The sequence below is a fragment of the Pinus tabuliformis genome, chromosome 6 (assembly GCF_031772625.1).
Source record: "Pinus tabuliformis cultivar Carrire ecotype Pingquan chromosome 6, CPIR1, whole genome shotgun sequence".
NCBI lineage: Eukaryota > Viridiplantae > Streptophyta > Pinopsida > Pinales > Pinaceae > Pinus > Pinus tabuliformis.
In genome coordinates this window covers 496,597,169-496,620,721 of record NC_142292.1, presented here as the reverse complement: position 1 = coordinate 496,620,721, position 23,553 = coordinate 496,597,169, and the positions used below count along the sequence as shown (strand labels likewise).

Genomic DNA, 23,553 nt, shown 5'->3' with positions numbered 1-23,553 from the left:
TTCTGGATTGCTTCTGTGGCCACTTTGACTAGTTTAGTTTGTTCAAAAATAACTTGAATAGACAGCCAAACATCATTGATGGAATCAATGATGTTGGCCCAAAGGATTTCTTTCATGTCTCCAGGTGGTTTTTTCAATGTCAAGTCCTTTTCAAGGACTTTTATTCTTTCTCCCATTCTTTGATTCTTTTGAGCTTCTTCTTTTTGTTGTATCTATGCAAGTTTACAATTAGTTTCCAAACTTGACACTTGTTCTCTAAGTTTATTGAGCTCAGTATCCTGGATGGTCATCTCCTCCATGTCTTTTACCAACTCAGCTGTCTTTTCTGGTGATGTCTCTATGCTTGTTGATGTACCTGTAACTGGCAAAGCAGTAGCTAGTGGAGCTGTTGGTGCTAATGAAGCAGCCAATGTGGAGGGTACTGTTATAGAAACTGTAGGAATTACAGTCTAAGGAGTGGTGGCCAACTCACTCTGTTTAGACTGTAGAAAATTATCTAATTCTTTCTCTGTTTCTTTTAACTGTTCATTTAACTTAAGGACTAAGTCCATAAGCTCTTCCTCCTTCTAAGTTTCCAACACTTCAATTGTTTGAGGATGATGCAAGGGAGGAACCTTGAGCTGCTTTTTCGGTGCAACTATGTCATCATTTTTCTTCTTAATAAGATTTTCTACAGTTTTCACATCTTTGGGATCATGGTCCAGTTCTATGACTAAGTCCTCTAGGGACTCTATTCTAGTACCTTTCGCTTGTGAAGAGGCCTTCTCTAACTGCAATTGCACTGATATATTATTCAGTGAATTTTGAACCTGGTGAGCTGCAATTGCCTTACTAGTTGAAGTGGAGTAGACCATTTCCCCAGTTTGCTTATGTAATTCTATTTGGTCAATAGGATGGATATCCTTTGCCAATACTTCAAAATATGTTTTCAAATAATCTGTAATTGACCTAGGCTATGTGTAGTTGGCTTCATAAAAGTCATCTGCGTTTTTCCTTCTTTCACATCAAAGGCTAACATTAGCCTTGTCTGATTAGTTGGAGCCATCTTTAGGTAATGTGCATAACTTTGGGCCTTCAATCTCTCATTCATGGCCTTTATTTCTCTATATTTCTCTCTAATGTCTTGGCTCTAGCCAGTAGGAGGCCTGAAGGAGGATACTTCCATGCTTTGTTGTCTTTATAGCATTTGAGCCTGTGAGGAGGAAGGTTCTTGTATACCTCCTGATGGGACCAACCCAACACTGTTCAGACATAAGGTGATTAAATGATTATATGGTATTATATGATTGCATAAACATTACAATTGTGATGACATGTGTGAGGATCAAACCATCAGAGATTTTGGAAAAGGGTTAGGTGGCAATCAATTTCACAATTAAGACTGTGTACTCACCTCAGGTCACATTTCCCATTCCTTGCTATGCCAAAACTCCTCTTCCATCATTCACTTGGTCATTTTCATTGTGCTTGCCGAGGGTTTGTTCTGCTATGCTCTACGAGTTGGGTATGCAACTTTGCTGCAAGCTCTGGGCATGCCTCTTGGTAACTTCTGTACTGGTTCCTTTATGTCTATGTGGGTAGCCTCTGGCTGGGTTCGTTGGGAAGTTGTAAATGTTCCCGCTGTCGCCTGGGTATGTGGTTCCCTATATTTTTTTTTCGTTGTTGTCTCAATAGGTTGTCATGTTCTGAGTTGTAGTTTGGTATTTCTTGTTCTTATTTGCAACTCAATGGTTGGCTTGCGTTCAGGCTCGAAACGATGGCGCCCTTCCATCCTTGGCTCAATGCAGGTAATCCCTTTCTCCCCGATTCAAGTTGCTATTTTCTTTCCTCGGCTCCTAACCAGTTTGCTCCTTCATCTCCGCAGTTGGTCGAACCCATGGGTAGAAAGCTTGTCCTCGGTTCTCACTGCAATCCGTCAGGTAAGTTAAATGTGACTTCTGTTATTTACTTTTCATACACTGTAATTCCATTTCCTCGATAATGTGACTCTAACACCTGTATGTCGGCTTCTCTGCAAGTGTTGTGGGTTTGTGGTTGGAGGTCTTGGCAATGAATGCTTTGGTCTTTGTCTGGTAGGCTCTGTCAACATGAATTTCCTTCAGTCCTTGTTCTGTTTTTAGAATAGGCCTTTGGTTGTGATGGTTTTTCACCCCTCGATGCTTGTTAAACGATTCTCAGCTGTAAGTAGCGTGCTGGTCGTCTTGTTGTCCTGGGCTTCCACTATCTGGTGAATTTTTACTGCAATTCACTGTGTATAAACACAATTTTCAAATCCTCACCTAGGGTTTGTCGTCCACTAGCTTATACGTCTGTTGCTATGTATGAAACAATTTTTTGAAACCCTCACCTAGGGTTTGTCGTCCACTGGCTTTGCGCTTGTCCATGTTTTATCTTGCAATGCTACTATGTATTTTTATACACTTGTTTTTGTAATTTGAAGAAAAGAACTTCAGGAAAGAAAGTTGGGTTCGATTTACCTTAATGTCATTTATGCACTTTAGCCGTCGTTTGCTTTTTAATCTGGATTCTATGCCTGGAAGTGTTATTCTTGTTTTACGGCTATGCTTGTGATGTTTCCACGAACAAGTGAGAATGTTGTGGTTGCTCTGGTAATTTGTTTGACAGTTAATTTTAAAAATAGAAAATTTTGTCTGGCCTGTGGATGCTTGACCCGTACTGGAGTTTATTTGTGCTACTCCTATTCTATCAGCGTTGTTTGCTTCAATGGAAATGTAAGTCATCGTTCTGGCATCTGCTTTTCCGTCTCGCTGTTAGGACTATTTTTTTTTCTCAGGAAAGGCGAAGAGAATTAAATACAATAGTTTGTGCACAGTATGTTTTCTGTTCAGATGTTCGTTAATTAGAAAGCACAATAGAAATACAGTAGGGCACACAGATGGATTGAATTGTTTTCTCTGTTATTGTTATTATTAGAGTGCAAGAAGTGTTTTGTCTATTTGTCTATTTATCTATTTTGTCTATTTGTCTATCTGTTGACAAAATAGACAAATAGAAAAAACACTTCTTGCAGTCGAAAAAAAAAATATTTCCACCAAGTGATTTGCCTATTTATCAATTTAATAATGATGTGTGGAATTAAACCATATCAATTTATTAGAAATTATTGAAATTTTTATTCATTAACACCAATCTAGTCAAAACGATCCCAAATATCCCAAAAACAATTGTTTTAACCTCATGCATTCAAACAAAATGAGCCTAATAGACCCTAAACAAAATTAATTAAGTGAGTTGTTGACTCAGCCTAACAAATCCTAACTAACATAGCCTGATCACATTCCAACTTCAAGTCATTAACTAAAATAGTCGAAAGACCCTCACCCTATATCTCAAGTCTTGAAGCACTTGGTTGCCTTCATTTACCAAAAATTGCTTACGTACGTTTGGACTTGATTTGTTTTATAACAATTTGCTTAGCCAAAGAGAGCAGGGAATCCATTTTTGATTATTTACAGATTTTCAAATGGAAAATGCAAACTATTTTATGTAGTAAACGAAGAATTGCAAATTGTAAATTACAGATTTGCAAATGAAAAATATAAACTATTTTATCTCATCAGAACAGAATTGCTCAAATTAAAGTCATCTATTATGATCAATTTATGAAAAATTTGTGTCATCCATTATGTTTAATCTATCAAAAAGTTTCAAAATTTTAAACTCAAGTCATACATCATGTTCAATCTATCAAAAGTTGTTTACTTCAAAATTTATAATTTATGTATCAATTTTCCCTATGTTTATTTTTTATATAAGATAACATATAAGAATCTTTTACAAAGATCCCAAAATCCAGGTCTGACTACGTTGATTATTCATCAAATGTATAACCAAAATATATTTTTTTGTTTAAAACTCTATCTCGTAGCAGATGTTTCCATCAGAATCGACCTTAATTTCTTGAATACACTCATCAAATTCCGACGGCTCCAGCTTCTCCCAGACGGTGGTAAGAATATGATGGAGTTCCCTAGCAGAAATCTTCACAATTCTCTCTTTATCGAGAGCTTTAAAGGCATCCCTGAGTTGAACATGGAAGCTCCCTCCCTTAAAGTTCCATTTCATCACATCCACGAAGCGAGGGAAGTCGATGGTGCCGTTGATCTCTTCACGTTTAATGATCTCTTTAAGCTCCGCCTGAGTGGGATTCTCCCCCAGGGATCGCATCACATTCCCAGTTCGGCCGCCGTAATGTACCCGTCACGGTCAGTGTCGAATAGGCTGAACGCCTCCCGCATTGGAGCAATCTGCTCTTCACTCCAGATCAAAACTGAAATTTTACTAAAAAACTATTTTGTTTGTTCCTACCAAAATTAATTAACATCAAAATTCCCTCTGAAATCCGCTTGATATCGTATTGGATGCCCAATAAGCATTGTTTGGGGCAATTTGTAGCTGATGGGGCAATTCTGAGAATCGCCAAGTGGTGGGGCGATTCTCAGAATCACCCGACCACCTGGCGATTCTCAGAATCACCCCATCTGCTACGAATTGCCCCAAACAATGCATACTAGGCATCCAATACGATATTAAGCGGAGAAATCCTAGCCCTGCGAAAGATCTATGGTGTGGGCACTGCTGGGAATTGAACTGGGGTCGCCTTGGGTGTTATTGCAACAGGGGGCGATGTCAGTGCTGGTGCCAGAGAGGCTAAGCCCATCAATACCATGGTGAATATGAATATGACTCTAACCCTAATGACTTCACAACACACCCTATTACCAACTATCTTATATCTGACATTTGGTCAGTAATTTGATCTTATATCTTTCATTTAGTAATTAATTTGATTATTTTCTTATTATTCAGTTATATAATTATATCATATTATGTTTGATCCTAAATCAAATATTTATCAGAGTGAGGAAAATCGGTCAGTAAAACATGTATTGCTTAGTTTTTTAAATTGACGACAGGATTATCCATTAATTCAATGTAAAAGATATATTCCTTAGTTTTTTAAATTGACTTCTGCTTAATATTCATTCGCAGTTTTCCTAAAGAAAAACTTGGCAGAAGTACCTACAACAAGTGGTGAATTGTGAGAAGAATATTTACAAGATCTAGGGGAGTCTTATCTTGCTTAACGGACACATCGTAATATGTATCACACCTCATCTCTTTTCTCATTGAACGCCATTGTCAGTATTAATATGAAAACAACAGAAAAACAATTATATCCACAAACAATCAAACTGTCGGCCACATACTGCCATGTCATTTCCCGCATATTATTATTGTGATACCATTTCTGCCTCAACTTTATGCTTAAAAATTCCATGGCACTTCCCCAATATTATAGATATGATACCATTTCTGCCTTAAATTTAAAGGTACACACTACAAAATATTCACCTCAGTCACCCTTTCCCACAGCAGGCCCATGATTGTTACGTATTAGCTTTGGTCATTCAATTCCATACGATTTGATTTCAAATTCATAACGTGCCAAATGACACCAGCAGTAACGTGCACTTGTTAACTGGTTCAATTTCCACATTGTAATGAGCTTTCAAATTGATCACTAAATTCTTAAGTCTAAAATTCCAAACCAAGAGAATAATAATGAATCTTGAGCAAAATATTATCTCCTACTGGAAACAACAATCACATTTCCACTGCAGAAGACAGCAGTCTTGCTAAAAAACTGACAAATGAACCAAGTAAATAGAAGACCAACTGCAACTTCTTTAATCTGCTCGTGACTGGCCAGCTCGAGAAGAAAGTATAATACCAACTATAAGGCCATAGAGTGCAAGTGCTTCTGCAAAGATCAATATGAGGATCATACCAACAAAGAGCTTTGGCTGCTGTGCATTTGCTCTGACACCGGCATCACCAACAATACCAATAGCCATTCCCGCAGCAAGACCCGAGAGCCCGCAAGCCAGTCCCGATGACAGATGCGCGTAACCATCAAATAGATAATAGGACTTTGCCTTGGGGTTAATTCCTGTGCTGATAATCACAGCAATAATCAAACCATAAATACCCAACACTCCAGCCATGACGACTGGAACAATCAATTTCATCACAAGCTCCGGCCTCATCACACCCATGGAGGCCACGCCCACGCCACTCTTCGCAGTTCCATATGCAGCTCCCATGCAGGAGAACACGAGCGCTGTGGCGGCCCCAAGGAAGCCGAAGAATGGAGCAGTCTCATCGCCGCTGAATACGTCCACCATTTTAACTGAGATCTGGGATGAGATTCAAGCTAGAACTTCGAAGGTTTTTCAAATTTTTAGATCCTCCAAGGAGATCGAACCTCAAAGCTGGAACTTGCAAGTGCCTAGCCTAATCCAGATGCAATCTCAAAGCACTAAAAAAATTCATTCAATTCCATGTCAAACTTATAAATGGAATCAGGTATTAGGAAATGGATTCTGAACTACACATTGAATTAATGGATAATCCTATTATCAATTTAAAAAACTAAGGTGGTGGGGTGATTCTGAGAATCGTCCCGCCACCACCACTGGTGGCAAGGCGATTCTGAGAATCGTCCCGCCACCACCACTAGTGGCAAGGCGATTCTCAAAATTTCCCCACCACCCGAGGATTCTCAAGATAGAACTTCGAAGGTTTTTTAGAGTTTCAGAGCCTCCAAAGAGATCGAACCTCGAAGCTAGAACCTGCAAGTGCCTAGCCCAATCCAGATGCAATCTCAGAGCATTAAAAAAAGTCATTCAATTCCATGTCAAACTTGTAAATGGAATCAGGTATTAGGAAATGGATTCTGAACTGCACATTGAATTAATGGATAATCCTGTTGTCAATTTAAAAAACTAAGGTGGTGGGGCGATTATGAGAATTGCCCCGCCATCGCCCCGCCACCACCACTGGTGGCAGGGCGGTGACGGGGCGATTCTCAAAATCGCCCCATCTACTACTAATCACCCCAAACAATGCTTACTGGGCATCCAATACGATATTAAGCGGAGAAATCCTAGCCCTGCGAAAGATCTACGGTGATGGCACTGCTGGGAATTGAACTGGGGTCGCCTTGGGTGTTATTGCAACAGGGGGCGATGTCAGTGCTAGTGTCGGAGAGGCTAAGCCCATCAATACCATGATGAAAATGAATATGACTCTAACCTGTGTTGTTGCACATTCTAATGCGTAAAGACAATGAACCTGTGTTTCTGCGCATATAATTTCATACTGACGAGTCATGACAGTGAACTCCATTGTTTGTTTGCCAAGTCTTCCCATAGAAAACATGTTTCTTTATCCCTCTTATGCAAAGTTTTTGACATTCATTTCTGACATTTCTTTGGCATTTTCCATTATTTTCTGAAAATATCCTTGTTGTTAATAGTTCGTCGATCTGGACTGCCACGTCCACTATTAGTAATTATCATCTGCAACATTCGCAGTACTATGTGACATATTCTATTTTTCTCATCAAATCTGAAAAAGAAGTGTAGAACGAAGTCCCTAAAGCTCTAGAATGGAATTTGCTTACATGGTAATGAAATGAGTCTAGAAATGGTTAGTGAGTATATCTATAGGTCTACCTACTCGAGCCTCTCCAGGTCGTCTCATTAAATCTGAAAGTGGTCGGAGTTCTGGTGCCATTTGAGGAACTGGTGCATGAAGGTACATTCCTTTCTTCCCGTGACCTACTAGAAGAGGCCTCCGCAGTGTTACAACTACATTGAATCTACTACCCTCCATTGCAAGGGAAATTTCTTTGTGTGGCTACATACTTGAAGAGACGAATAGTCGAGATTTCCAAAAAGAGAAATGATAATGAGAGATATTGATAAATCGGTAGGTGTTAAGAAAATGAGGAATTGTTAAAGGACGAGAAATAAATTAAAATTGGCCATTAGAGGATATGTAGGAATGAAGGTAATTAAAATTATTATAGAGAAAGTTGTCATGAGGCGCCTTATAAAAAAATAGGATAAATGAGAATCTTTATGAAGGTGGTCAGAAGATAATTCATTTGATGTCCTCGAATATGTCCAAAAATTCCACATTATAATGTAAGAATGACTCTCATTCAAATTCAAAAGTAAGAAGGGTATTGAAATTATTCTAATGACTTGTTGGTTTGGGGGTCTATTATGATATTTCTAAAATGTTGGAGGTCAATGTTCAATCCTCAAACTAGACCCTTCTTCATATGATTGCTTTGGATGTTGTTTCTTGGTCTCTTGATGGAGCTTTAGATGAGAGATATATTGGAAATTATTGGAAATGGACTTCATTGGAATACATCAACCTTGAATAAGAGTATTGAACCATGGTGGATAGGATATTTATTCAACTATTAGTTGATTTGGAACTCCATCCAAAGGACATATCCATGTAATGGGGAAAATAAATATTCAATCGACATTTGGACTATTGGAAAGTTCCCTTTAGATGATTGATATTTCATGGCACAATATTTTAAGAGGTGTATTTTGAAAATAACGAAATATGGGTCTAATAAAATAAAGGGGTGGAAGCCTAAGAAAACCTAGAAGTGCTAATATCTAAGGAGAAAAAAGAGGATGGGACAAAACCAATGTTCAAGATTCAAAAAGAAGGCAATGAAAGAAGAATAGAGGAGGGCGGAAATTTCATTGTCATAAATGGTGAAAATGTCAAATATTTATTTATTCAAGAGAAAAGAATTTGAAGAGCCCATAAGCATCTTAAAAGGAAGCTAGATACAATAAATCAATGAAACACAATATGATTTATTAGTCTCGTAAATCCATTCTTTTTCGATTTTGGAATATGGTGAGAATTTCATGGATAAACCCATAGATTATACAACATGGGAAATCGAATTGGATATTTTAAAGATTACACATACACCTACTGATTTCTCAGTAAGTGTAGTCTCAATCTAATTGCAAGGTAGTTTTGTTTTATTTTGATGAGTTAAATTGCACTTTAGTTTTTTTTTATTCATGTAGGTTTCCCATTTATTTACTGTAGTTTCTGGTGAGTATAGTTTGGAGTATCTTTTCCTCACTCTGATAAATATTTGATTTAGGATCAAACATAATATGATATAATTATATAAGTGAATAATAAGAAAATAATCAAATTAATGACTAAATGTCAGATATAAGATAGTTGGTAATAGGGTGTGTTGTGAAGTCATTAGGGTTATTATTGACTCCTTAAATATGACTCAAGCTTTTCTAGAAGTATTTTTCCAATATTAATGAGTTTCTATGTCTACAATGAAATGATAAGCATTTACTACCAACTAGATGTTCATAGTCCTATAAAAGGTTTTTATATCCCTCGTTACTTCCCCCATTGAGGTGCTTTTCATTTATTTTGTTTCTCCCTTTTCTTTTATTTGGATATGAGGATGGGTAACATCTAATTGATAATAGTGGGGGAAGCAACGCACTGAATAACCATATCAATAGGGGTGTCTCCTTATATTGGGTGTAAATTCTTGACCTAATTGACTTTTTAGAATTGTTGCGAAGGGAGATGTTTTTATGCTATTGTTAAGATATTCGCAGTGAATTTGATAAATGTAATCCTTTCTCAGTGGTAATTGATGTTAATGGAGGTCCAAACTTAGTTTGCTCATTTAGGTTGTGTTTCCCGTTGTGGTATTATCGTCCATGTGCTCCTCATGAGTCACCTGCAACAAAATAAGACAAACACAAAATACATGTAACTATATTTAAAATGCCATCAAAGTTATTATTGTGGTTCATAAGATGAGAGTGACAGTGACCTTCCTTTAAAGGTTTGGAAAGAAATTAACATAGATTATTATTATTATGGCCTTAGATACTCTAATAAAAGTAAATCAAGTGGTCGTAGGTAGCTCATCGTATTCTCCCTACATGTGGGGTATGATTTCACTGATGATGCATTATTAGGATTGTGATTGACACTAGAGTTATCTTCTAGGAACTTGCTTGTTTTTTCCAATTATTTCATTCTTGAGACAAAATCCTCTGGCATCTAGGTTTTGGATTTATTGATAGCAAATGAAGTTATCCTACCTTCATTTCTCGGGAACACATTTATGAGGGAGTAATAAGGCTCTTGAGGTGTAACGGAGTTGCTTTAGAACAAATGAAACTTGCTTTTGGGATTCCTTGTGAACTTTTTGTGAACATATTTTATGGAGAGGGTGATCAGTTTAGTGAGGGTCATTAGAGGAGATTCACTATAATCAGACTCCAGTTCCTCCTTTTAGTGAAATCCTGACCTCCTATGAATTTTTCATGCTCAAAATTAAAATAAGGATAATCAGGAAAATGTGCTTGATGTGATATGGTAAATTTGTCCATCTATGTTTAGGTGTAATAACCATGGCATGTAATGGTTGAAAACATGTTGAATTTATACTTAGGAAAGAAAAATGATATTCTACCAAAAACATTAATGTGTTTTTTTCCTCATAAACAACTTTGTTTGGCACATAAAAATTTGGTTTTACTAGCATTTTTTAAAAAGTTTGAAAATTGACCATAAAAAAATAATCGTTCCAGTATCATCACTTTTTCGTTTTGAAGCTATATTTTGCACGAAAATTTCATATAAATTTCGTATTCACTGCCATTTTTAAAACATGTTCAAAATTGACCCCTAAAAAATAAAATCATCGTTCCAGTATACACACTTTTCATTTTTAGCATTGTTTTTTATGTTTTTTTGGGATTTTTTGGCCAGAGTTCCCATTTTGAGTTTATAGTTCTCCTTTCAAAGTTTACATTGTTTTATAGTTACATGGCTACTAAGCATTTGGTTCTGTCTTTATGACAAGATTTTCCTTTTGGACACATTTGTTTTTTTTCCCTTTTAGAATAATAGGAAAATTATTAATCCATGGTTTATCAAAGATAGACAAGTAAATAACCCTAATCAATCAAACTACCTTTGACTAATTCAGAGATTAAATTAGAAACAAAAATCCTACCTCCTATTCTGACAAACTAACATAAAAGACAAAAAAAATGTTAACTCAACTTTTCAACCTAGCAGAGACCAACACCCGATCATGGTGCCTTAGCTGGATGCTCCTGCATCACCTCCTGAGGGAGTGGTATGTCTGTTGTCTGCTCTTCCTGCACCTGTAGTTCCTGTTGTTTCTTTAGTAAACTCCTATTCTGAAAATGGATTCAACCTTTGCCTCTTGACATAAGTTTGGGCAACATGTCTGCTAGAAGGAGTGGCCTCCTCTCTATCTCTTTTAGGATTCCTCTTATCATTTAGAGGAGTTTGTAAAATAAGAGGATTGCTCATGATATGTTCTAGTTGAGTAAGTTCCTCTGAAATCTTTGGCTGTTCTATTTCCTCTGGCTGCTCTGAAGGTTGCTGCTCTTGAGGTCCTTCTATTGTTTGCTCACTATGTCCTTGTGATTCTCTTTGAGATTAGGACTCTCCTGGCCCCTGTACAAATGAATCTTCATCAAGCCTTCTTTCTAAATAAATCATTACATTATCAACAACAACTTCTATGCCATCTCTGTCTACCAAAGTGTTTTCCACCCATTCTAGCTGATTTGCATATTGTTCAATTTCAGGAATTCTATGGTGGATGTAAGGAGATAATTTGTTCTTTTGTCTCCTATTTCAAATGAATTCTAAAGGGTCATAATTCCAGATAAAACTTTGTTTCAGTCTCAACCTTTGGAGGATTTCCTCTACTTCCTTTCATGCTTCCCTACTGTTACATATAAATGGGCCAAGCTAATCTTTTATCCTAAGTCACGCTTTCTTCTTGGAATTCACAAAATACACCTCATCTAAATTGGTCAATTTCCTATAGTACTCCAAAGCAAACAATCTCATAGGGAGGTATCTGGGCAGTTTGTAGGGAGCTATCTCACATCCATATATTTTGATTTCAGTATGGTTTTGGTATAAGTACAAATCCCCCATTCTATATTGTTTGGACAACTGTAGGACCCTCCTTATATCTACACTAACTCTGGGGTGAGGGCTTCCTAATAGCATAGTTGCCACTGGGTGTACAAAGAGATCTATGAAATCAGTATAAGGATATTGAGAGTCATTTGGGTGGATTAATGAAGTCTAGAAGACCACAGATCTAGGGTTACCTCTGGTATCAAGCTTCTGGAGTGTGATTGGGAATTTATCAGCTTGATAATACAGGAAAAGATGATATAAAACTAAAGAATATTTGAACACTCTTTCATTATCCAACCTCATGAATTGATCATCCATTTTATCGGCAATGAACTTAGCATAGTCAAACATGATGGCTAGGGATTGCTCAGGAGAGTAGATGGACACAAAGGCTATAATGATTTCATCAACAAATTCACTTGTAGTCTAGCCTAACACACTGGATATCATGTCTATGATGTCTCAGCCAAGGTCATAGAATATGGTATATATGTATGGTGGAGAATCCTTTGGAATATATTGTTCTTCCCTGATGAATGTTTGGTATAACCGAGCAAGTTTGATTAAGGTGAGTGTAGGGTATTTGTTCAGCAAATCTCGAACAGAAAGAGGGGTCAGGCTTTGGCATCATTGTAATTGCAACATTTCATTTATGGACTCGACAGTGACGGTAAATAATACAGAATGATTAGGGGTCAACATTGCCCTTTGGTTGGGATTGTAGTTCATACGATAGTAATGGATAATCTCAAGGAAGATATGAACTCTGTGGAACTGGTACTTGGGTAAACCTGATTCCTACAGCCCTATATATTCTACATGGTTCAAGTACTGGTCTTTGTACTTGCAGTATAGTTTCAAAGGGGATTCTTGGAAAAAGGTATCTTTAATCTGAAAATCTTTATCTGCCAATGGTAGATCATCTAAATCTCTGTGAGGAGTAGAAATGGGCATGACATTTAATGCATTTGGGGTAGACATCCTTGGTTCTTGTGGATTCAAAGACGGCGGCAAAGGCTTTTCAGTGAAATTGGGGATAACTGGTCTAATTCAGAATATTTTGGAGTCACTGGACAACTATTTCATTAAATTACTTAGTAATTCGAAACAATTTAGTCCAGGTTTTGGAATAAAACAGGGTTTCCCAGCGAATTTGGGTAAATACTTGGTTGTTGGCTTTGAATAGAGTAATGGCGATTGTGCACTGTTTGCAGGAAGCGTGAGTGACTGAGAGGTGGTCTGGAGTTTTGGCAGCTTCAGCAGGTTGGTAGTTGAATGTAGGTTGACGATTGCACATACTTTGGTGCTCTCATGGAGGTCTGTGCGCTCTTTTTCACGAGAAAACAAAAAACAATGAGTTTTTTTAGTTTTATTTGTAAAGTCAATGCTTTTGGCAAGTACACTGGGAAAAGGACACTTGGCGTTGAGCAGGGGGAAGTGACATTTTGTCGTTTAGTGGGAGGTGGTAAGCAGAATCATATCGCACCGCCTTTCAGATAAAGTGGTTTTGGGGGGGAGGAAGCATGATGCCATTCATCGGGCACCATGTAGTGGCGGGGTGAATAGTGAAACCACCCATATCAGGCGGGTAAATATATACCTTCGGAGACCGCCCGATATGAGCGTCGACTATTGGATCAATAGGGGTCAGATCACATGGTGATCGGGGCGATGATTTGATGTGAGGTTTAATGGAGGGGCTCGGCGGGGTTTTTAATGCGCTGAGGGATTAATTAAATTGCGGATTATGGAGGTTTAATAACGTCGAGAATGATTTCATTGGCGGGAAAAATTATTAATTAATCACTCATTGATTAATTAACCTCTTTTATTTGGCAGTGGGTCATAGTTATTAATTAGCCACTGATCGACTTAATTAACCCATTAAACTATGCACTAATAATTTTTATGTTTCAAACCTTCGGGTGGGATATTAAGAGATGCGTTTTTAATAAAATATACAGGAAAGGGATATTTTTTGGGATTTAATAATACAGTTAATAAATTAATATGCAAAGGGCGGAAAGGATTTTTACCATAAGTTTAATGTATAACACATGATTGGTGCACTTTATTCATATACAAAAAATACTTAGGGTAAGATGGTTTTTATGAGTTATTTGACTGAAAAGGGGTTTGCTTGAGGGTGATTACTTTTCCTAGGCAAATGATGATTTTACCTGAGGGAAAGGGATTGCTTAGGGGAAATGAGTGAATTATGGAGGGGGTGAATGTTGATGAGGAAACTTTAGTACTTAGAACCTATCTGTTATTGGTCGAGGTTCCAGTCCCTCGAGAATTCAAAGAAATGCTTTGAGCCCCTTTAACTTAGGATTTTAGGTGCTTTTGACTTTGCTTATGGGAAATTAGTAAAATTAAGGGTAAAATTAATCGAGAAATTTATCATTTGACTTCTGTGTAAATGCTCAACTGTCATCCATATTTTAGCAACTTGATGATGAAAGTAAATGATATGATTTTAACTAATCAATCATCACAATTCTGCAACCATGCAACTACTTACCCATCTACTCATCCTACCATTTTTTCTACTCCTTATTAGGGTGCACTTAAACTGGCAAACACTTACCAAAACTTTTTCTTTTCTTTTACAATAGAAATCTATCTAAGTCTATCCTTATTACATCCAAGGGCTTAGATTAAATAGTTGAGCTCCTTTTATTTACTCTACCTATCTACTTATCTGCCAAGATTAAACAGTATGGTTAGATTTTATTCTCTATCTACAAACATGAAATTCAAAACATGGAACAACCAAGATTAAACTATTTGATTACCATGGATTGTGGCATGAATAACAAGCTGCACACAATCATTATTATGCATAAAAGTAAATAGTCATGGCCTTTGGACTTGCACACTTTCATGGTCTTTTTCTTTTTGGGGTTCATTTTTCATCTTTTTGACCTCTTTCATTTTTTCTGTCCTTCTATTTTTCTTTTAGGACATACCCTCTTTACATTTTTTTATTTTTGAATATGGAAAAAATTTGCAGAAAGCAAAGGTATGTACATATTACAGTTTTTACCTCAGCTATTCAAAAATTATGACTCCTATTGGTATAGGAACATAACAGTGGCTCCACTTGGGGATGGAATTTCTTGGTGAAATGTCAAGAACTAGTAGATCAATGGCCTTCTGAATTACTGTGATTTTACTATGCAACTTTCCCTTTTACTTTGTTGCTCTATTAATATTTATGACAGTGAAACTTTTGAAGCTTAGGGCCTTCTCTTCGGGCTTCAACCCCAAAGTTTACCATCCGATCAACACTAAACTTTGTGAAAAATAGAATATGTACAAGTGAGTAGTGAAATTAGTGACTGGGATCTGTGTAGTGCTCACGCATTCGGCCATTAGCTAGTCCTCCTTCTACTTCTGCACCATTCAATTTTTTGAAGAAATAAGCATTATTACCTCTGAAAGGATAAATGATGTAAGGGCCTTTCCATAAGAAGTCAAACTTCCCATGTTTACCTTTTTCTTCCCTTCTTGAGTCCCATTTCAAAACTTTATCTCCTAGATAGAAATCTTTTGCCTTGGTTCTTTTGTCAAAAGCTTTCTTGATTCTTTCCTGCATAATTTGGGATCTGATATACACTTCTTCCCTGGTCTGCTGTAGGTGAATTGTCTGGTTGATCCTCCTTTGAATGTCATTTGGCTCAACCTGTGCTTGTTAGATCAATTTCATTAATGTTGTTCCCAAGGAAGGTGGGAAAAAAACCTCCATTCCATAGACTAGATGATAAGGGCTAGCACCAATGGATTTCTTAGTGGTCAGCCTATCTGTCCACAAGGCATTTACTAGTTTCTTATTCCAGATTTTCTTGTTATCTTCCAATAATGTTTTGATGATATTCACTAAGCTTTTGTTGGAAGACTCTGCTAGTCCTTTTCCTTGGGGATAGTAGGCAGTGGAGTGACCTAAGGTTATATGATATTTTTTTTAAAAATCAATCATCATCTTTGATTTAAAGGCTATTGCATTGTCTGTGATGATTTTGGTAGGACAACCAAATGTGGACAGAATCTTGGCCTCAACGAAACCTATTATGATGGTATCAATAGCTTGTCTTGACGGTATGGCTTCTATCCATTTTGTAAAATAATTTGTGGCAGTCAAGATCCATCTACGTTGGGTAGAGGAAGGGGGATGAATTTCACCAATGAAGTCAAGACCCCACTACTGAAATGGTGTTTTGGTAGATATAGTTTTCAAAGGTAATGGCAATAGTTTTCTTTTTTCCTTCCAAGATATGACATTTGTGGAATGAGGTTACAAATTTCTTCACATCAAGAAAATAGAGTGGGCAAGTAAAACTAGCTCTTAATATCTTATCAGCTGTTGTCTTCCAATAAAGATGTGAGCCACAGTCACCTGCATGAAACTCCTATAATATTTTGTTAGATTATTCCTTTAACAAACAATTAAGAAGGATGCCTTTCTGATTTTTCCAAAATAGGGCATTATCAATTATGCAAAACTTCAAAGATTTCATTTTTAAGAACCTGCTTCTAGTCCTGGACAACTCAGGAGGAGCTTGAAGATTTTGTAGAACGTATATTATGTCAGCATACCATGGTGAGTCTATAAAGGCCTGGCTGATCTGTGGAGTCGTCATCTCCTCTTCATTTTCCAATTCTACAATGAAATTTATGTCTTGGACCTGACAGTTTGATTCAGCCATGAGCTTGGCTAAACCTTGGCCTTTGATCAATTTTGTAGGTTTAATTTCTAAATCATACTCTAATATGGTAGCTATCCACTTCCCTCTCTTTCCATCTAGTCCATCCTATGTTAGAATGTCTCTGACTACAACATTGGGAACATAAGCTACCATATGAGAGTACAAGATATAAACTCTGAAATCTTTAATAGCTTTAACTAGAGAAAAAGCTTGCTTTTCCATTATATTATACTTTAAAGGTGCATCTCTTAGGGCTTTACTGAAGAAATCTATTGGTTGTTCAAAACTCTGATTATTTTTTTGCAGTAGGACTACAGCAATGGTGTGTTCTGAGGCGAAAGAAAAAATGATGAAATCCCTATCAAACATTGGACTGATGAGAACTGGTGTTTGTGTTAGGCTAGATTTATATCTTCAAATAAATTTTTAGCCTCTAGAGTCCATTTAATAGTCGAATCTTTCTTTAAAATGTTGTTTAGTAATCTAATTAGCTCAGCTAAATTAGAGATAAATCTTCTCAAAAAGTTTATTTTACCTAAAATTGCTTGTAGTTCTCTGATGTTCCTAGGATGTGGTATTTGCAAAATAGCTTCAATTCTTGTTGGGTCAATCTAGATGCCATCTTTGAAGATTATGTGGCCTAGTATTTTTCCCTCTTCCAACCCAAATAAATATTTTTTAGGATTCAGAGAAATTCCATACTTCCTACACTTGGTGAAGACCTGCCTTAGATGATTCAGGTGTTGCTGATCTGATTTAGAGAATACTATGATATCATCTAGGTATATTACTAGGAAGTCATGGATTTCCTTAGCAAAGGTTATGTCCATTGCTCTTTGAAAGGTGGCACCTGCATTTTTTAACCCAAAAGGAATTTTCACATACATGAAAGTGTCCCATGGAGTAGTGAATGCAGTTTTTGCTTGATCATCTAGGTGGACTAGGATTTGGTTTTAACCAAAAAACCCATCTAACAGTGAGATTTTGGTCGAACCTACTACCCTCTGTAATATGTGATCCATTTTAGGAATAGGGTAGTTATCCTTAAGTGAAACTTTATTTAAATTCCTAAGGTCAACACACAGTCTTATTTTGTTGGTTTTCTTTATTGTAGGTGCCAAATTAGAAACCCAATCTGAGAATCTAATTGGTGCAATAATCTTAGCTTCATACATTCTTTTGATCTCATTTTCGATGGAAGGGAATAGAATGGGGTTAATCCCTCTGAGCTTCTATCTAAAAGGCTTATGGTTTTCTTTTAATGGAATGGTGTGTTATATTATGCTGGTATCATAGGGCTTCAAGTCCTCATAATTCCAAGCAAAAACATCTTGGAATTCCTTTAACAGTTCTATGTATTTCACCTTTTTATTGGGAGGTAAAGACTTTGAAAGTTTTGTCATTTTTGGATCTTCTTCAGAGCCTATGTTACATTCCTCAATGTCTAATTTTAAGGGTTCCATTTTAGGCTTTTTAGGGAGATCGTTTGAGTCAAATAAGTCCTCCAAAGGAGTTAATCCTTTGGGCAAAAAATTGTCTTTAAGACTGATGACTTCAGATTCTTCATCGATTGCTTCCTCAATTTCCATTAGTTTCAGGTTTCGAATATCTGATTTTGTAAACTTTGTGGGATGGAAATTATCTATATTTTCATCTTCTACTTTGTTAATTTCTACTTCATTGGTGTAATTAAAATCTAATGTTATATCTGTATCTATGTTTCTATTTACAAATTCATCATCTAAAGTTAGAAAATTGTCAATTTGTTGATCATTATCGAACACTTGCCAGTTCTTTAAGTTGTCAGGAATAGCAGGTCTATGCCTAACCTCAGCAATGTATTGATGGTTGGGATGAAATGGCAACTTACAAGTACTAGAAAACATTGCTAAACTGTGAGCTTGCATATTGTTTTTTCCTGGAATAACAACAAGCTTGGTTTCTATGAAAGTATTTAGTATTTCTACAACTGTGCTGCTATAAAATCCTAACCTAGGATCCCTAGTCATATAAACAATGTTAATTTGTTTTATTACTAACTCCGAATCTCCCATAATAGAGACCCTTATGGCTCCTAACCTTTTGACCAATTTCAGACCTAACAAAAGTGCTTCATATTCGGCCATGTTGTTTGTACATTTAAAGTTCAATATGTAGGCATGACCTTCTAAATGATCATTTTATAAGTTGTAAATCCATACTCCTACTCCTGCACCTAGTTTGTTTACTAACCCATCAAATTCAAGATGCAATGGAATTTCATGTTCATAATTCTTACTGCCTAGGGGAATAAAATCTTCTTTGACTAAAGTATCTAGGTTATCTTTATTATCTGAAATCTCATGAATTTGGACATTTTGATTTTCTTTTGTTACTGTAATTTCTTTTGGTTCTACCATAATGCTATTTGAAGTATTTTCTTGGTTAGATTCAGCATTGTAAAGAATGAAAGAATTGATATCAGAATGCATTGCATATATAGGAAAGCTTTGAGGCCTCTCCTAGGTACTCACTACATACTTCATCAGAGTCCCTCTATACAGTTTCTTAGGATCTCCAAAGACTAATATGGTAGCATACGACATGTCAAGTTGCAAACATCCCTAGAGTTTGGCACCCCAAGATCTAGACAATAGCATACCATACTTAGGTGGTCTATCAGCCACAACTATGTCTATAAGAATGGTCTTAGCAGGGTACTGCACTAGGGAAACACATAGGTCTTTTATAAGTCCTAGGCACTTAACTTGGCTTGAATCAAAGGAAAACAGGTCTTTGTAGGGTCTAGTGATATCCAAGTTTAGCTTCTCCATAACAGATTTAGGCATAAGGTTGTGTGAAGCCCTAGAGTCTAGCATGGCATTATGTAGGATTTTATCGTGGATATGAAGGCTAATGTAGAAGGGTGGTATCCCTCCTTCTATTGGTTTCCCATTAACATCAGGTCTGAAAATTAACTCAGGGTGATCATCAAATAGGTTAACAGAGTCTTAATTTTCCATGAAGTTTAAATATTTTCTTATTTGAGATCTGTAAGTTTCATGTCTAACTAGTTCTGTCAAAGGGACCGAGATTTTAAGTTTGGCCACCTTTGCTCCCAAATTGAAAGGCATAGGGGATTTGTCTGTTTGAACATTTGAAATCTTGACAACAGGGTTTGGAGCAGTTTGTTCTTCTTTTCCATTGTTTGGGGTCTTTTTAATTTGATTTTCTATTATAATTTCTGGAGATTTTTCCACTGTTTCCTTGAGGGGAACTGAAGTGGAAGGTAGCTCATTAGACGGTTGGTCATTGGTTACATCTTCAATGGTGGGACTGGGAGGGTTCTGATTTGATCTAGAAATGATTTGTAGAGTTTTTATAATTGAAGGATTTTGATTCGTAGCTTTTACATTCTTAGGTTGATTAGGTTCTACTTTCTTGTTTTGGTCTGGAACATCAGTGTTATTTTTGCTCCTCAAATTGTACTATTTATGCACTTCGAAAATAGCAGAGTCATACCCTTTCTTGTAATTGAAAGATTCTCTAGTTTGGGTCTGCAACTGTTGAAGAATGTATAATGCCTAATCATCCTGAGTCAAAAAGACAGTTTCTTCATCATCTAATCCCATTAAGTTGATTTGGGTGTCTAGCTTAGGGTCTTCTTGATGGGAAGTTTTAGCATAATTTTCTTGGAGAGGAGGTCTAATGTTCTGATCAGGCCCATTTTTTCCAGTGTTTTGGTTCTGGTTTTTCCTAAAGTTTGGATTCCTTACTGGAGGTGCCTATTGGTTATCCTAGTGAGGTTTTCTTTCAATGACTTCTATCCTATCCATCAACCTTTCCATTCCCTTAACTAAAGCATCCATTTTTTTATCAAAGGGTGAAGTTTCATCTTTCAGGGGTGTTATTCTCTCATTTATAACCCTAGCTCTTTTGGATAGCATATTAGCTTCTATACTAACTGCAACGCTTTGCATATCTTCTAGTGTAGGGGGATTCCTTTCTCTAAGTTGAAAAGCCATATATGTGTCAAATCCGTCTGGAAACTTAATCAGGGTTAAGCCATGTGGAGGCCTAAGGTCAAGTGGTATTGCATTATATACATTGTTAAACCTAGTACAGTAGTCTTGAATGATTTCATTTGGTCCCCTCTTGAGGTTTTCATATTCAGAAAGAATTTAAAGAGGGTTCTTTTTCTTCTCCCACCTATGTAAGAATTGCTGGTAAAAAACTTCTAAACTATCTATATTGCTAGTAGATAGAGCCCTAAACCATGTTCTCACATCTCCAGCTAAAGTTTGGGAAAAAATTCTCATTTGGACATCTCTTATGTCAATTTCATGCAGTTCAAAATAATTTGTCATTTTCTTTGTGTGTTGTTGTGCTGTGTAAGATCTAGTGCCATCAAATAAGACAATTTTACTCTGATAATCTACTGGTAAGACTCCTTGAGCAGGCGTCATAAGAGGGGCATATCTGAGTGCCATAGCTCTAAGTTGCACAGGATTCAGAATAGGAGTTAGGGTAGTAGGAGGATTTGGGACAACAGGGGATTTGGAGTAACATGGGTAATGGGTATTTGAATGGTAGTGATAGGCTAATGGGGAAGTGAAGGTATGAATGGAGATGAGAAATGAACTTCAGAAGTATGGGGAAATGATGGTGAGCTAAACGAAATTGAAGTTGTTATAGAAAGTTCAAGGATTCGATCAGTAGTAAGGGATGACTGAGGGGAGTTCAGAACGTACTGATCAATTGACAAGTTAGCTCGTTGGACTTCAAGTTCTGCTGTAAATTCTGGATCTATAACTGTGTCCTCAAGTTCACTCTCAGACTTGGTTCTAAATAGGGAATTGTCAAAATACTCGTCAAAAGGGAGGTCTTTTAGGAACAACCACTCAACAGGGCATGAATTGGATCTAAATAAAGGTCTTGGGCTTACTAAACTTTCTTGTCTTTTGATTATTCTCAGAATAAGGTTGGGATTGTCAAATACAGTAGGAGGATTTGGATCAGGGTTGGCCCCGGTATAGTGAGTTCTCCTTGAAGCCATATTTTGAGATTTTTCTAAATATTTTCTTTTTATGAATTTTTGAAATAACTTCTAATAAATCCTTTAAGATGCTTTAAAAATAAAAATTTGAATTTCTCAAAGGCTTATTAAGACTGGAGGTTTGAGTCCTCAATATGGTCGCTACTATGTTATCACTCAGATGTTTTCCCTAGAAGTTATCAAAGAAGGAACAGTCTGAGGTAACCACAAACCTAATCTTTTAGACTCAAGTTCTAGCCAACCTAAGTCTAGTGAGGGCTCTCTCTTTATAATTTAACATTGTTTTGGGTAGATTTCAGGCTAGTTATTAGTGCTCATGATGTTTTGTTTTGATTGGGTGGTGGAATTAAGAAAACAGATGGGCAGAGTAAGTATTCATGCCATTGGGCTATGGAGTCAACCAAGAGTTGCTTAACTAGATTTGATCAATCATTAAGGTAAGAGTTCATAGGGTATGCTAGCACAGAAAAAAGCAAATCTGTAGGTTCAAATGGATGGGGTACTCCTAACCAGGGCAAAGGGCAATGAAGAATCCTTAACCGGGATTAAGATGAAGAAAGGAAGGATGATCAGTAGCAAAAGGCAATGAAGAATCCTTTACTATGGACCAAAGGGGGAGTAAACTACAGAAGTAAGGGAGCAATTAAGAATTCCTAGACCAAGATAGTTTAGTAGAAAACATATAGAAAGTAAACAATTAAAACAAAGAGCATTTAAGCTAGTTCTGAGATATCATTCCTTGTTTACTTTACAAAGTTCGTAAGAGACACATGTGAATATTTATAACAGGAAGAGAAAACAATATTTAAACATGAAGAGATAATACTTATTTCTTCCAATTGTGCATAAGAATCCAGTGAAATGTCCTTAGCTTTATTTCATATCCGGCAAAACCAGTCCAATCTTGAGTACAATAGCTCCTTGGCTCAAATTGTCTGTAGAAATGTATTTAAATCCCCTCTAATTATTTCAATTTGTGAAGTATTTATACAAAAATTGTTATAAAATATCTCATAACAATATGATAATTATTCTAGGAACCTGAAAATATCTTCAAGCACGAAGATAGAAACAAATGGAGAACTGTCTTCTTGTTGTCCCTTTTATTGTGACTATGTTGGCTATTGAAATTCAGATTTGGCTCTTTCAGTTGCTTGATACTTATGTGCTGGATTCACTTTACATCTTCTACCTACTAATACTCTTTACTTGTTCTGCTTTGACTCTGTCTTACCTATTTTACCATGTAGATTTTGTAGTAATTTTATACTAAATCTGTATGTTTCATCCACCATTCACTGTCAATTAATTTTATCCTTATCATCTTTCTATATATCTCGTTAGTTTCTATATAGCTGGCAAAATTTGGCATACTAGTAAACAAGTGCTTTACCTCATGCTCTATGAAAAGCAAATTTTCAAGACTATCATACAATACCTTTCTAGTGGGCAAAGATTTTACCCCTAAAGTACTAGCTTGGCTTATGGCTGGCTTGTTTAGTCTTTCAAGATAATCATCTTGAGTCATCAGTTTTTCATGTATTACCATAGGACTGGGAAGTCCTTTTTCTCTTAAGATAACATACTTTGTCATAAATTTGTCAATGTCTACTTGGATACTTTGGCATTTTTTCTCAAGATTTAGCATAAGGTTTCTCTTGGTGAGAACCTTCTTGATTTCTATGATTGTTCCAGTTTTTCCTTCTATTTCCAGTTCGTCAAGCTGATACCTGTTTCTGCTGTTCAGGAATGTTAGCAATTGGTTGGATTCTTTAGGCTTATCTCCCAATTCTTCCATTATCTTGCAGATTGCTTCTGTGGCCACTTTGACTAGTTCAGTCTGTTCAAAAATAACCTGAATAGACAGCCAAACATCATCGATGGAATCAATGATGTTGGCCCAAAGGATTTCTTTCATGTCTCCAAGTGGTTGTT

The 23,553-nt window shown here is 36.6% G+C and overlaps 2 pseudogenes; both read right to left on the bottom strand.

The window, feature by feature from the left end:
* Positions 1–3,870: 3,870 nt before the first annotated feature.
* On the bottom strand, positions 3,871–4,530 carry LOC149259501 (putative calcium-binding protein CML13; annotated as a pseudogene).
* A 916-nt stretch (positions 4,531–5,446) lies between these two features.
* Positions 5,447–6,254, bottom strand: LOC149259500 (V-type proton ATPase 16 kDa proteolipid subunit pseudogene; annotated as a pseudogene).
* Positions 6,255–23,553: the final 17,299 nt, after the last annotated feature.